Raw genomic sequence first — 9,813 nt, forward strand, 5'->3', positions numbered from 1 at the left:
AAAACATAGTGACTTTGAATTGACAAGCGACATATGATGATCTCTCTTATGTAGCCTATATTGTTTGTCTTTAATGAAAGCTAATTGGAATTTACACAGTACCTACATTCAGAAGTAACATACATTCCTATCAGGACCTGGCCAATTTGATGTACGGTGCTTCTGACTGATTGTATGTCAATAGAAAAATATACAGTGTGTATATATATATATATATATATATATATATTTAAATGGTATGATGCAATAATCTTCAAGATGCTTTCTTCTTAACATATCTGCATGCCCCTCCAAATAAAATATTTCAATATTAAAACAGAAAGGAGCATCAATATCCGATAAAGGGCTGCAGGTAACCTTGTGTTTAGAGCGTTGGACTAGTAACCGAAAGGTTGCAAGATCGAATCCCTGAGCTGACAAGGTACACATCTGTCCTTCTGCCCCAGTTAACCCACAGTTTTTTAGGCCGTAATTGAAAATAAGAATTTGTACTTTCTCACTTGGCTAGTTAAGAAAAATTAAGCATCTGAGTGAGAGCTAAACATTGCCCCTTTGTCTCTGTATGTGTAGCCTAGTAGTTAGAGCATTGGACTACTAACCAAAAGGTTGCAAGATCGAATCCCTGAGCTGACAAGGTAAAAATCTGTCGTTCTGCCCCTGAACAAGGCAGTTTCCTAGGCTGTCGTTGAAAATAAGAATTTGTTCTTAACTGACTTGCCTAGTTAAATAAATAAATAAAATAGACTAGGTAATGGTACTCCTTGTATATAGCCTTATTATTGTGTTACTATTTCTTTTTATTTAGCAAATATGTCCTTATTTTTTAACCCCCGCAATGTTGGTTAAGGGCTCGTCAGTAAGCGTTTCACTGTAAAGTCTAAACCTGTTGTATTCGGCGCATGTGACCAATCAAATTTAATTTGATAATGTCGCACTAATGCAGTGCCTTCAGAAAGTATTCACACCCCTTGACTATCCCACATTTATTTTGTGACAGACTGAATATTAAAATGAATTAAATCACTGGCCTACACACAATACCCCATAATGTCAAAGTGTAATGAATGCAGACATTTTTACTAAATGAAAAGCTAAAATGTCTTGAGTATTCAACCCCTTTGATATGGCAAGCCTAGATAAAAAACGTGCTTAACAAGTCACAAAATAAGTTACATAAGGTTTTCCAATGGCTTGCAAAAGAAGGAAACCTATGGTAGATAGGTAAAAAGAAAAGAAGCAGACAATGAATATCCGTTTGAGCATGGTGAAGTAATTAATTACACTTTGGATGGTGTATCAATACACCCAGTCACTACAAAGATACAGGCGTTCTTACTAATTTAGCTGCCGGAGAGGAAGGAAACCGCTCAGGGATTTCACCATGAGGTCAATGGTGACTTTAAAACAGTTACAGAGTTTAATGATTGTGACAGGAGAAAACTGAGGATGGATCAACAACATTGTAGTTACTCCTCAATACTAACCTAAATGACAGAGTGAAAAGAAGGAAGGCTGTAGAGAATAAAAATATTCCAAAACATGCATCCTGTTTGTAATAAGGCACCAAAGTAAAAATAAAAATAAACGTGGCAAAGAAATTAACTTTATGTCCTAAATACAAAGCGTTATATTTGGGGCAAATCCAACACAACACATCGCTGAGTACCACTCTTCATATTTTCAAGCATGGTGGTGGCTGCATCATGTTATGGGTATACTTGAATTTAAAAAATAATAATGTGCATATATTGTACAATCCAGGTGTGCAAAAGCTCTTAGACCTACCCAGAAAGACTCACAGTTGCTATAATCGCTGCCAAATGTGATTCTAACATGTATTGACTCAAGGGGCTGAATACTTATCTAATCAAGACATATTAGTGTTTCATTTTTTATAACATTTTTACAAATGCTATAATTTTTCTTCCACTTCGACAGAGAATGTTGTGTAAATTGTTGGAAAAAATACCATTAAATAAATGTAACCACGTAGGCTAGTTGAGAACAAGTTCTCATTTACAACTGCAACCAGGCCAAGATAAAGCAAAGCAGTGCGACAAAAACAACACAGAGTTACACATGGAATAAACAAACATACAGTCAATAATACAATAGAAAAAGTCTATATACAGTGTGTGCAAATGAGGTAGGATAAGGGAGGTAAGGCAATAAATAGGCCATAGTGGCGAAATAATTACAGAATAGTAATTAAACACTGGAGTGATAGATGTGCAGAAGATGAGTGTGCAAGTAGAGATACTGGGGTGCAAAGGAGCAAAATAAATAACAGTATGGGGATGAGGTAGTTGGATAGGCTATTTACAGATGGGCTGTGTACAGGTGCAATGATCTGTGAGCTGCTCTGACAGCTGATGCTTAAAGTTAGTGAGGGAGATATGAGTCTCCAGCTTCAGTGATTTTTGCAGTTCGTTCCAGTCATTGGCAGCAGAGAACTGGATGGAAAGGCGGCCAAAGGAGGAATTGGCTTTGGGGGTGACCAGTGAGATATACCTGCTGGAGCGCGTGCTACTAGTGGGTGCTGCCATGGTGACCAGTGAGCTGAGATAAGGCAGGGCTTTACCTAGCAAAGACTTATAGATGACCTGGAGCCAGTGGGTTTGGCGACGAATATGAAGCGAGGGCCAGCCAACGAGAGCATACAGGTCGCAGTGGTGGGTAGTATATGGGGCTTTGGTGACAAAACGGATGGTACTGTGATAGACTGCATCCAATTTGCTGAGTAGAGTGTTGGAGGCTATTTTGTAAATGACATCACGGAAGTCAAGGATCGGTAGGATAGTCAATTTTATGAGGGTATGTTTGGCAGCATGAGTGAAGAATGCTTTGTTGCGAAATAGGAAGCCGATTCTAGATTTTATTTTGGATTGGAGATGCTTAATGTGAGTCTGGAAGGAGAGTTTACAGTCTAACCAGACACCTAGGTATTTGTAGTTGTCCACATATTCTAAGTCAGAACCGTCCAGAGTAGTGATGCTGGACGGGCGGGCAGGTGTGGCAGCGATCGGTTGAAGAGCATACATTTAGTTTTACTTGCATTCAAGAGCAGTTGGAGGCCACGGAAGAAGAGTTGTATGGCATTGAAGCTCGTCTGGAGGTTAGTTAACACAGTGTCCGAAGAAGTGCCAGAAGTATACAGACTGGTGTCGTCTGCGTAGAGGTGGATCAGTGAATCACAGCAAGAGCGACATCATTGATGTATACAGAGAAAAGAGTCGGCCCAAGAATTGAACCCTGTGGCACCCCAATAGAGACTGCCAGATGTCCGGGCAACAGGCCCTCTGAGTTAATGCCAAACTTGTATTTTCTTATGAAAAGAGTGCTTGTTTCTACTATATTTCAGTCAATAAATGTTCTGAAAATATCCGATTTTCCTTGGTGCTTTAGTACCCATATGGCAGTGTTGCCCTGAGGCAACCATGAAATGTCTGCTTGATACATTATCATAAAGCTTAAATCTTCAAGAAAATAGGATAAAATATTTATTTTTATTAAAAAACACAATATGTGCAGTGGATTGTTAATTGTAGGACATAAAAGACTGTAAAAACACTGCAAATCAGCTCCAAGTGATTTTCATTCAGGCAATCTGTTCCAAAGTATTTTCATGCATAAGAGAGAAACACAGCAAAAAAGAAACATCCTCTCACTGTCAACTGCGTTTATTTTCAGCAAACCTAACATGTGTATATATTTGTATAAACATAACAATATTCAACAACTGAGACATAAACTGAACAAGTTCCACAGAATTGTGACAGAAATTAAATACTGTGTCCCTGAACAAAGGGGGTGTCAAAATCAAAATCAGTCAGTATCTGGTGTGGCCACCAGCTGCATTAAGTACTGCAGTGCATCTGCTCCTCATGGACCAGATTTGCCAGTTCTTGCTGTGAGATGTTACCCAACTCTTCCACCAAGGCACCTGCAAGTTCCTGGACATTTCTGGGGGAATGGCCCTAGCCCTCACCATCCGATCCAACAGGTCCTAGACATGCTCAATGGGATTGAGATCCGGGCTCTTTGCTGGCCATGGCAGAACACTGACATTCCTGTCTTGCAGGAAATCATACTCAGAATGAGCAGCATGGCTGGTGGCATTGTCATGCTGGAGGGTCATGTCAGGATGAGCCTGCAGGAAGGGTACCACATGAGGGAGGAGGATGTCTTCCCTGTAACGCACAGCATTGAGATTGCCTGTAATGACAACAAGCTCAGTCCGATGATGCTGTGACACATCGCCCCAGACCATGACGGACCCTCCACCTCCAAATCGATCCCGCTCCAGAGTACAGGCCTTGGTGTAACGCTCATTCCTTCGACAATAAACGCGAATCCAAGCATCACCCCTGGTGAGACAAAACCGCGACTCGTCAGTGAAGAGCACTTTTTGCAAGTCCTGTCTGGTCCAGCGACGGTGGGTTTGTGCCCATAGACAACGTTGTTGCCGGTGATGTCTGGTGAGGACCTGCCTTACAACAGGCTTACAAGCCCTTAGTCCAGCCTCTCTCAACCTATTGCAAACAGTCTAAGCACTGATGGAGGGATTGTGCGTTCCTGGTGTAACTCGGTTAGTTGTTGTTGCCATCCTGTACCTGTACCGCAGGTGTGATGTTCGGATGTACCGATCCTGTGCAGGTGTTGTTACACGTGGTCTGCCACCGCGAGGACGATCAGCTGTCCGTCCTGTCTCCCTTAAGCGCTGTCTTAAGTGTCTCACAGTACGGGCATGGCAATTTGTCATGTTTGGGCTTCTTGTGGTCAATTTGCAGTCTACAAATTATTTGTAATTATTTTCCGGCCCGGTGACCATCCATTCATGAAAAAAATCGGCCCGCAGCTGATGATCCCTGATGTTGAGCTTAAAATCATGTTTTAAAAAATAATAATTTTGCTCTCATTGGATGTCAAGTATTTTAACTGATTAAAGCATTACAGAAAGAGATATATTCCGAGACATCGGTTCAACAACTGCAGAGTTTGTGCCCCTGTTTAAGGTAGTTGTTGTCACGCCCTGACCTGAGAGAGAGGGTTTGTTTCTCTATGTGGTTAGGTCAGGGTGTGGGGTGGGCATTATATGTGTTGTATTTCTTTGTGATGGGCCAAGTATGGTTCCTAACCAGAGGCAGCTGTCTATCGTTGTCTCTGATTAGGAACCATACTTAGGCACTGTCACGTCCTGACCAGCAGAGGGAGGTATTGTATCAGTTGTGGTCAGGATGTGACAGGTTGTTTGTATGTTGAAGGCAGGTGTGTTGAGTTGCCTTTGATTGGGAGTCCTATATAGAAGGGTGTGTTTTTCTTTGGGATTGTGGGTAGTTGTTTGTGTGCACTGCGTTTGTTTTAGCCTGCCACACTGGTGCCGTTGTGAGTATTGTTTTTTTTGGGTTTTCCAGTGGATACTTTACTTGTTTTTTATCAATAAACATGAGTATCCACATTCCCGCGCGCCTTGGTCTTCTCTCCACTACGAATCTTGTGACAGGCAGCTTGTTTTTCCTTTGGGTTTTGGGGGAAGTTGTTTTCTGTTTAGTTGTAAGTACCTGATTGAACTGTCTGCTGTCATTTTTGGTTAATTTGTAAAGTGTTTGTTCTTTCATTAAACCACAAGATGAACATATTCCACGCTGCACCTTGGTCTACTCATTTTGATGCCTGTGACAGTTGTTGTGAAATTGTTAGATTACTTGTTAGATATTACTGCATTGTCGGAACGAGAAGCACCAGCATTTCGCTACACTCACACTATCTGCTAACCATGTGTATGTGTCCAATAAAATTTGATTGGATTTTTTACTCACTATATGCCGATATACACTGTGTATACAAAATATTAAGAACACCAGCTCTTTCCATGACATTGACTAACCAGGTGAATCCAGGTGAAAGCTATAATCCATTATTGATGTCACTTGTTAAATCCACTTCAATCAGTGTAGATGAATGGGAGGTGACATGTTAAAGAAGGATTTTTAGCCTTGAGACATGGATTGTGTATGTGTGCCATTCAAATCAAATTGTATTTGTCACATGCGCCGAATACAATAGGTGTAGACCTTAAAGTGAAATGCTTACTTACAAGCCCTTAACCAACAATGCAATTTAAAGAAAATACCTAAAAAAATATTTCAAAAAGTAAGATAAGAATAACAAATAATTAAAGAGCAGCAGTAAATAAAAATAGCGGGGTTATCGGTACAGAGTCAATGTGCGGGGACACCGGTGACGAGGTAATTGAGTTAATATGTACGTGTAGGTAAAATTATTAAAGTGACTTCAGAGGGTGAATGGGCAAGACAAAAGATTTAAGTGCCTTTTGACCGGGATATGGTAGTAGGTGCCAGGCGCAATGGTTTGTGCCAATAAATAAATCTAATGTATTTATAAAGCCCTTTTAACATCAGCAGATGTCACAAAGTGCTATACAGTCCCCCAGCCTACAGCCCCAAAAAGCAAGCAATGCAGATGTCAACGGCAAGGCTACTGGGTTTTTCATGCTCAACAGTTTCCTGTGTGTTTCAAGAATGGTCCACCACTCAAAGACATCCAGACAACTTGACACAACTGTGGGAAGCTTGGAGTCAAAATGGGTCAGCATCCCTGTGGAATGCTTTTGACAACTTGAAGAGTCCATGCCCTGACGAATTGAGGCTGTTCTGATGACAAAGGGTGGGGGGGACAACTCAATATCAGGAAGGTGCTTTATACTGTACACTCAGTTTATGCAGCCCATGTATCTGATGCTGTCTGGTTAAAATACTATTTTTGGCCCAGACAACATGAGAGAGATTTTTTTTAAACCTTTATTTAACTAGGCAAGTCAGTTAAGAACAAATTCTTATTTATGATGGCCTACCAAAAGGCAAAAGGCCTCGGGGACGGGGGCTTGGATTAATATATATATATACACTGCTCAAAAAAATAAAGGGAACACTTAAACAACACAATGTAACTCCAAGTCAATCACACTTCTGTGAAATCAAACTGTCCACTTAGGAAGCAACACTGATTGACAATACATTTCACATGCTGTTGTGCAAATGGAATAGACAACAGGTGGAAATTATAGGCAGTTAGCAAGACACCCCCAATAATGGAGTGGTTCTGCAGGTGGGGCCACAGACCACTTCTCAGTTCCTATGCTTCCTGGCTGATGTTTTGGTCACTTTTGAATGCTGGCGGTGCTTTCACTCTAGTGGTAGCATGAGACGGAGTCTACATCCCACACAAGTGGCTCAGGTAGTGCAGCTCATCCAGGATGGCACATCAATGCGAGCTGTGGCAAGAAGGTTTGCTGTGTCTGTCAGCATAGTGTCCAGAGCATGGAGGCGCTACCAGGAGACAGGCCAGTACATCAGGAGACGTGGAGGAGGCCGTAGGAGGGCAACAACCCAGCAGCAGGACCGCTACCTCCGCCTTTGTGCAAGGAGGAGCAGGAGAAGCACTGCCAGAGCCCTGCAAAATGACCTCCAGCAGGCCACAAATGTGCATGTGTCTGCTCAAACGGTCAGAAACAGACTCCATGAGGGTGGTATGAGGGCCCGATGTCCACAGGTGGGGGTTGTGCTTACAGCCCAACACCGTGCAGAACGTTTGGCATTTGCCAGAGAACACCAAGATTGGCAAATTCGCCACTGGCGCCCTGTGCTCTTCACAGATGAAAGCAGGTTCACATTGAGCATGTGACAGACGTGACAGAGTCTGGAGACGCCGTGGAGAACGTTCTGCTGCCTGCAACATCCTCCAGCATGACCGGTTTGGCGGTGGGTCAGTCATGGTGTGGGGTGGCATTTCTTTGGGGGGCCGCACAGCCCTCCATGTGCTCGCCAGAGGTAGCCTGACTGCCATTAGGTACCGAGATGAGATCCTCAGACCCCTTCTGAGACCATATGCTGGTGCGGTTGGCCCTGGGTTCCTCCTAATGCAAGACAATGCTAGACCTCATGTGGCTTGAGTGTGTCAGCAGTTCCTGCAAGAGGAAGGCATTGATGCTATGGACTGGGCCGCCCGTTCCCCAGACCTGAATCCAATTGAGCACATCTGGGACATCATGTCTCGCTCCATCCACCAACGCCACGTTGCACCACAGACTGTCCAGGAGTTGGCGGATGCTTTAGTCCAGGTCTGGGAGGAGATCCCTCAGGAGACCATCCGCCACCTCATCAGGAGCATGCCCAGGCGTTGTAGGGAGGTTATACAGGCACGTGGAGGCCACACACACTACTGAGCCTCATTTTGACTTGTTTTAAGGACATTACATTAAAGTTGGATCAGCCTGTAGTGTGGTTTTCCACTTTAATTTTGAGTGTGACTCCAAATCCAGACCTCCATGGGTTGATAAATTGGATTTCCATTGATTATTTTTGTGTGATTTTGTTGTCAGCACATTCAACTATGTAAAGAAAAAAGTATTTAATAAGATTTTTTCTTTCATTCAGATGTAGGATGTGTTGTTTAAGTGTTCCCTTTATTTTTTTGAGCAGTATGTAAGTATGTGTGTGTATATATATATATATATATATATATATATATATATATATATATATATATATATACAGTTGAAGTCGGAAGTTTACATACACCTTAGCCAAATGCATTTAAACTCAGTTTTTCACAATTCCTGACATTTAATCCTAGTAAATATTCCCTGTCTTAGGTCAGTTAGGATCACCACTTTATTTTAAGAATGTGAAATGTCAGAATAATAGTGGAGAGAATGATTTATTTCAGCTATTATTTCTTTCATCACATTCCCAGTGGGTCAGAAGTTTACATACACTCAATTAGTATTTGGTAGCATTGCCTTGAAATTATTGAAATTATTTAAAAGGGGGAGGCTTGCAAGCCGAAGAACACCATCCCAACCGTGAAGCACGGGGGTGGCAGCATCATGTTGTGGGGGTGCTTTGCTGCAGGAGGGACTGGTGCACTTCACAAAATAGATGGCATCATGAGGTTGGAAAATTATGTGGATATATTGAAGCAACATCTCAACACATCAGTCAGGAAGTTAAAGCTTGGTCGCAAATGGGTCTTCCAAATGGACATTCACCCCAAGCATACTTCCAAAGTTGTGGCAAAATGGCTTAAGGACAACAAAGTCAAGGTATTGGAGTGGCCATCACAAAGCCCTGACCTCAATCCTATAGTACATTTGTGGGCAGAACTGAAAAAGCGTGTGCGAGCAAGGAGGTCTGCAAACCTGACTCAGTTACACCAGCTCTGTCAGGAGGAATGGGCCAAATTCACCCAACTTATTGTGGGAAGCTTGTGGAAGGCTACCCGAAAGTTTGACCCAAGTTAAACAATTTAAAGGCAATGCTACCAAATTATAATTGAGTGTATGTAAACTTCTGACCCACTGGGGATGTGATGAAATAAATAAAAGCTGAAATCAATCATTCTCTCTCCTATTATTCTGACATTTCACATTCTTAAAGTAAAGTGGTGATCCTAACTGACGACAGGGAATTTTTTACTAGGATTACATTTTACATTTATATTTTAGTCATTTAGCAGACGACTCACAGTAGTGAATGCGCATACATTCCATACATTTTTTTCTTCGTACTGGTCCCCTGTGGGAATTGAACCCACAACCATGGCGTTGCAAACACCATGCTCTACCAACTGAGCCACACAGGGATTAAATGTCAGGAATTGTGAAAAACTGAGTTTAAATATATTTGGCTAAGGTGTATGTAAACTTCCAACTTCAACTGTAGATGGGGCGGAGTGAAAAGCCAGCAGCAGGTCGTGCAACAAAGACCCCTTCCAAAACGAACCATTTGGATA

This window comes from Salmo salar, chromosome ssa12, assembly GCF_905237065.1.
Source record: "Salmo salar chromosome ssa12, Ssal_v3.1, whole genome shotgun sequence".
In the NCBI taxonomy this organism is placed as follows: domain Eukaryota; kingdom Metazoa; phylum Chordata; class Actinopteri; order Salmoniformes; family Salmonidae; genus Salmo; species Salmo salar.